This window comes from Egretta garzetta, unplaced genomic scaffold, assembly GCF_000687185.1.
Source record: "Egretta garzetta isolate BGI_Z169 unplaced genomic scaffold, ASM68718v1 scaffold132, whole genome shotgun sequence".
NCBI lineage: Eukaryota > Metazoa > Chordata > Aves > Pelecaniformes > Ardeidae > Egretta > Egretta garzetta.
The window spans coordinates 302,765-309,557 of NW_009258892.1; the positions used below are offsets into that span (position 1 = coordinate 302,765).

At 49.4% G+C, this 6,793-nt stretch overlaps 1 non-coding gene across 1 annotated transcript; it reads left to right on the plus strand.

Moving 5' to 3' along the window:
• Window positions 1-3,589: 3,589 nt before the first annotated feature.
• Window positions 3,590-3,662, plus strand: TRNAR-ACG. Its single transcript has one exon. It is a non-coding gene; the product is annotated as a tRNA-Arg (tRNA).
• The last annotated feature ends 3,131 nt before the right edge of the window (window positions 3,663-6,793 follow it).

A 6,793-nucleotide genomic window follows, 5' to 3' on the forward strand; every position in this document is an offset into this window, starting at 1 on the left:
CATCTTCTATCCCTTCACTGCAGCAGGGGTAACATCCTTGGGATCCCTCAGCAAATATATGGGAGCCCTCTATGCTGCCTGGCCCGGGCATGTGGTGCATCATCTCTCTGGTTGCCAACTGGAGCAATAGGTGCAAATCCAAGCTGCCCAACTAGAAAAAGGCATTACCCCCACCCCCGCAAACTCCTGTGTGCAATTACTTTCTTCCTGTTGTTATGTGCCCACCAGCCATTTGGACACACTCACCCCCTTTCATTCAGTTTGTGGTTTTTCAGGATTAATTCAGGGGAAAAAACCAAAACCCATCTGCAAAAGAGGAACTATTTGCAAGTCTCTGCTTATGAAGGAGCTGCTCCCCTTCGTGCTTACCCCTCCTGTACTGGCCTGGGGCAATCAGGAGGAATTTGGCCTCATCTTCACCACCCACCTTACTAGCACCTGCAAAAAATAAAGAGAGCAAGCAGGAAAATGAAGAGGGGATGGAAATAGCAGATCGAAAGTGATGTGTCTGTGGATGCAGACAGCAGCTCTACCACTCACCTGCTGGATACCTTCTCCGCTTCTCACACCTTGTTCCCACTCCATGTCTTCAGCCTCTCTATCTTGGCACGATGCTCCTCCTTCGGGCTGCAGCTTGATAAGCAACAGCAAGCGGCTGTGCTGCCCTGGCCAGCGGGATGGGGCAGCCCGTGCCTCTCACCTTCCTCCTGCTGACCCTGGCTGCCAGATCCTGTCCCCTTGTTTGCACCAGCTGAGCTGATTCACCTCACTGAGGTTTAGAAAATTACCTGCTGCTTTGCTGGGTTATCAAGTTGGCTCAGGTGCCAGGAGCGACCACAGGCCACCAGAGCAGTGACAAGGCAAGTTGTGTGGCTGAGCATAGCAGAGAAGAGGGGAGGAGAAGTGAGACCTCATTACTTTGGAGCAAGGAGCTGCTAAACTGGCTCATCCCCCTTTCAAACTTCACCCTCAACATCCTTGTGGTTATCCAGAATGTAATACCCTCAGTACCCCACAAGATGGTCCATGACTTGAAGGAGCACTCACAAGCAAGTCAAGCCAAAAGACATCACTTATCACAGTAGTCTGGCAAAATCACTGCTGCCAAGGGAGGTACATCTTTTCCAACCTAAACGACTCTATGATTCTATGACAGATAGGGTTGCGATGATTAATGTCTGTCTCCAACAGCTCCCAGCATTTTCCCTGGCAGCAGGTTAGGTGAATCCCACCCTGCTCCTAAGGAATGGGAAGAAGAACCATTCATGTTTTTCCATGCTCCCTAATGTCCAAAGCTGACTAACTTTTTTGTTTGTTTGTTTATTTGTTTGCCTAATGAAGCTAGGGCTAAATATGCAGAGTTTGTTTCCAGTAGCTGGGTTCTCTCCAGTACACACCTGTGCATGAACGCCTGAACAGACAGGTGCCAGGCTAGAAATCAAACAGCAATCAAAGGTTATCATCAGAAAGAGCCCAGAAGCTCACTGACACTGAGATTATTATCAGTGATGGGCCAATGTGTTTGGCTGCTGTAAGGTCAGTGAAGGGCTCAGACAAGCAGGCAGCAAGTGTCACCAAGAAGTCCTGAGGCTGAATCCAAAACGTTACTAATCTGTGAGGTGTTCCCTGGCTCTCCCCAGAAAAGCAAAACTTACTTTGCATCTGATTAAGAAGGAAAACCTGGAAAACAAGTCCTGGGATGCTGCGGCCTTTGCAGAGCACACCAGGTGACCAAGACCACAGCCACTGGGGCACTGGTCTCCTTCCTGAAGCACCAAGATGGTGCTTGGTATGGATTCAAAGGCAAAGCCCACCTTGGGAGTCCCAAGAGAATTGTCTCAGCTGCAGGAAGAAAAAACGGGGTAGAGACCAAGGGTAACTCAGAGCTTGGGGAGGCACTAACAGGCAGGCGTGAGTCAGGCACGTCATAACGGGAGAGGTGTCAGTGTGGCAGCGGAGTGGAGGGTTACCTGCATTGGCTTAGACAGGTGTACTCTTTGCTGGGTAAAAAAACTGGCTGGATGGCCGAGCCCAGAGAGTTTAAATGGAGCTAAATCCAGTTGGCAGCCAGTCATGAGTGGTATTCCCCAGGGCTCAGTTTTGGGGCCAGTTCTGTTTAATCTTTATCTGGATGAGGGTATCGAGTGCACCCTCAGTAAGTTTGCAGATGACACCAAGGTGGAAAAGGACCTGGGGTACTGGTTGACAACTGGCTGAATATGAGCCAGCAGTGTGCCCAGATGGCCAAGAAGGCCAACAGCATCCTGGCTTGTATCAGGAATAGTGTGACCAGCAGGAGTAGGGAAGTGATCGTGCCCCTGTAACTCGGGCACTGGTGAGGCTGCACCTTGAATACTGTGTTCAGTTTTGGGCCCCTCACTACAAGGAAGACGTTGTGTTGCTGGAACATGTCCAGAGGAGAGCAACAAAGCTGGTGAGGGGTCTGGAGCACAAGGCTTATGAGGAGGGCTGAGGGAATTGGGGTTGTTTAGCCTGGAGAAGAGGAGGCTGAGGGGAGACCTTATCCCCCCGCAAGGTGGGTGTTGGTCTCTTCTCCCAGGTAATGGGAGATAGGATGAGGGGAGATGGCCTCAAGTTGCGCCAGGGTAGGTTTAGGTTGGACGTTAGGAAAATTATTTTCACCAGAAGGGTTGTCAAGCATTGGAACGGGCTGCCCAGGTAAGGGGTTGAGTCCCCATCCCTGGAGGTATTTAAGAGATGGGTAGACAAGGTGCTTAGGGACATGGTTTAGTGGTGGGATGGCAGTGTTAGGTTAATGACTGGACTTGATGATCTTAAAGGTCTTTTCCAACTTAAACGATTCTATGATTCTACCTGGAAGACAAGGTGCTGATGCTACCTTGGTACCTTCAGAGCTGCCCTTACCCCTCTGAACAGATCAGCTCTGTGCCGTACCACACAGCCTGTCCCAGCCCTGCAAGCCTCGTCTGTCTGCTCTGGGATCCTTATGTGGAGGCAGGACCAAGCGTGGGGTGGAAGGCTACAAGGCTCTTCTGCTACAGCATATGTGGAAGCAGAGGCAGATCCCACCTCCTCCTCCTCCCAATGGCTGGGATTCCTCCTCCAGGCAGGCACCAGGGGAGCAGACAGGCTCTGCTGGCTGCTGGGGATTGGGCGAACCCAGTTTTATGAGCAAAGGGGCCTGACACAGCTCCCAGCATTTTGGGAATGGGACAATGTAATGACATTTCTCTTTTTTTTTTCCTTTTGGCCTAGATACTGCAGCGGGTGCCACGGTACGACTCATTCCCGGTTTGTACTTGCAAAGCTCTTCACCGCGGAGGAGCAACACCAGATAACGGACCGCGGGCCCGGATGCCAGTGGGAAATTGAGGTTTCCACTGCACAACCTTTGCCCGCTGCCGGAGAATTTGGGGTTGGTCGGTGTCCCTCCCCACCAAGAACAAGAGTGCATGGGAGCGGTGGCATCAGAGACCCAGCACTGGGGGAGCGGGGTGTGCAGGGCTTTGCTCCTGCCTTGCAGCCCCGCGTTTTGGCGGTGTTGGGCGTCCCGAGGGGGGCGACCCCCACTCCCAACACCGCCCGCCCTGCTTTTTTTTGCCACTAGGGGCCAGTGGCGCAATGGATAACGCGTCTGACTACGGATCAGAAGATTGTAGGTTCGACTCCTGCCTGGCTCGCTGGTTTCCGCTTTTTATACATTCCCCCCTTCTCTCCTTCCCGGCCCGCGTTTCCCCAGAGGTTCCCACCCAACCGGGCATGGATGGAGGGAAAACTCGGGAAGCTTGAAGAAAAAAACCCTAAAAACCTCAGAAAGCCGCAGTTGCAAAGCTGGAGGTGCAGATTTCCTCATTAATGGATGCTTTTAGTTAAGCTGGTGCTTGCACCCTTTGCTCAGCATCCTTGGAAGCTTTCAGCTGGTTCAACTCCATCTCCAAAAATCATTATTATTTTTTAAATCTTGCTTATTCCATGGTTCTTTCCAAAGCCCCAACCTCCAGCACCCAAGTCTATTCCCAGCATCTTCCAGTTTTCCACTGTTGCGCCCCAGCTTGGCTGACCCCAGGAGGATGCTTGCTTAGCTGGCTCCTGCTGCTGAAACAAAGTAGGTTTGGCTGCTCTGGGGAACGTCCCAGGGAGCTAAAACTCCTGTCTAAGTGCGCAGGACGTCAGTCAAGAGAGCTGCTGTTAGCTGAGTGATAACTGGGTAGACCCTGAAATCCCACTTAACCCAAGGCTGGTGAAGAGTAGGTACAGACAAAAGCGTGTGTTTATGATACTCAAAACAGAGACGCTGGTGAGAGTACCTAAGTCAAGGAATAATAAAGTTTCAGATACTAATAAATCAGGAAAAATGTGCACTCATTTCCAGGGGTTTCCCACCTATGTGAATAGCAGGATGTCTTGTCCATGCACATGCCACGTATCTCAAACAACGTCCATCAGCCAGCACCTCATCACACGGGAACATTTTCACCATATCTCCTTTGAAATCCTCCAGGCAGTCTGAAAATTTTTATCCTCGTAGTCTTAGCTCCCCTGAGATTTATTCTATTTCCCTTTTCCCCAGGAGAAGAGACGGCTTTTGCTTGAAATGCAAACAAACCTTTTCTTACAATGCGGGAGCTGAAAATTTCTTTTTGTTGGAGCAGGTGTCCCCTCCTGTACCCGCCAGGCCATTTAAGAACCCCTGATTCATCTGTTTGCCTGCCCACCTCACTCTGGTGACCCAGCGTATCAGAGTGAAATGCTTATAAATGGGGTTTTTATAATCTTTGGTATCTTTCATTATTAAATGACACAAATGATTGAGTAGGACACACACACACACGGCTCATTATTGGCCCTCGCTGGAGACCAGTTACAGAAATAATTAAGGACTTGCAGGTGACTGGACTCCAATACTTTGCTCCTAAATGAAGTATTTAGGAAGCTACACTATCATCCAAGCACTGCATAGGCTGTTATTGTAGTAAAAAGCATTTTGTATGTTTAAATACATGAGCATGTCCTAGGAGAGTGGGAAGCTGAGCCTAGCAGCTACGTTAATGTGAGAGAGTCATAGCTCAAGAGGCATAATAGCTGTTTAGCATGTAGCAAGTCCTGAGATCAGTGCCTACATTTTTCTGGGGTTTGTTTTGTTTTTTGTTGTGGTTTTTCCTGGTTTTCATTCTGTTGTATTTTTATCTTGTTTTTTTTCTGTCTTCCTTTTCACTTATGGGTAATAAACAGTTACACAGAAACACATGCATGTCAATACTTTCTAGGTGGGTGGGAGAGAACAAATGTCTCGGAGATGGAGGGGGAAAGGAGATGGTCTCCTCCAGAAGAAACTCTGTCTGTGCTTTTATTTTGTGAGCTATCCTTTAGGACAAGGAAAAAGGAGTGCCACTGAATGAGTGAAAAGGAGTGAAGGAGTTTGCATGAACTTCTGCAAAATCTAGGAGCAGAGACATTTACATAGGAAGGACTGAATCTTAACCAAGAAAAAGTCAATCCTGTAGCCCTGGACAGAGCCTGTGCCCTCTCCCACACTGCAGAGTGGCAAAGGGATGCACTTTTGGATTGTGGATTCAGATTTGATTGCTAGTGTGTGCAAACGTGTAAGACAGCATACACCCAAGGAAGTGGATGCCTTCCCTCAATTTCTGCTCACCAAGGTGCCCCTGTTCCCTGCCAGGCAGGCTTTTCACACCTGGATTTCTCCTGAGAGAGTTCTCAAGAGGGGTGCACTGCACCACGCTGGAAGGAGAAACGGCTGCGTCTGTGTGTCTGTATGCAGACACAAAAATGTACTAATTAATAGAGAGGTAGCTGGGACCAGGGATGTAATGCATAAAGCGTGTGACTTCAGAGCAGAAGCTTGCAGGTCTGACTCCTGCTGAGCTTCATAAATCTGTTTCCCTGCTGATAATCTTGCTTGTACTCTATTCCCACAGATAGTGGGTCGTCTTCCTCGCTCTCTTATCTGAAATCTGCCCCGGAAAAACACTCTCACACAGAGAAGACTCATTCTGGGTTCTTTTGAAGGAGAAAACTTCCATTCTTCCCCTGCTGCGCAGACAGACTTGGCCACCTTCAGACGCGTTTACTCTCTCCAAGCCAGGAGTCGTTCCCAAGTGTGCTTTTCTGCACACCACGTAGCACCTGTAGTGAAAAAGACGACTTTCAGGGAAAAGGAGAGGGGGTGGCAATACAACAGAATAGAAAACAGGGGGGGAAAAGCAGAGCATGAGTGCTGGTCCTGTTATTTACAACTTCCTAAGCAAGCCCATACCTGTCTGCATTAAATCTCTTCTGTGTAAGAGACCCCTATGCCCTCTCCCACTGCTCCACTTTCTCCTCCATCATCCCATGTACCCCTCTATGACACAACCCAAGGCCAAGACCAAATGTCACATCCAACACCACAAGTCAAGAGAGCACGGGGCACTTTTGTCCACTCCCGTCAGCCAGGATGCTCGTAAGCCTGCATCCATAAGGACTATCGGGCATCACGTGAAGCAAAATCAGAAAGGATTATTTGGCACCGCGTAAAGCAACATGCAAAACGAGGGGAGCCTGCCCAGGGCTGAACCAGCACCCTGAGGATCGCCCTGGAAAAGGAGACTTCATAGGACTACCCACGACTGAGCTAAAGCTGCCCATTTCTTTGGCTTCGCTTGGGATAATCCCGAATACATGTTATTACTATTATAAAACATTACTATTACGAAGTAATTTATTATTACTAATAGTAGCACCGCTGCAACAATGTGGGGTACAATGCTTCTGCTCCCGCCCCTCCGCCTCTCTCCCGGCCTCCTTCGGA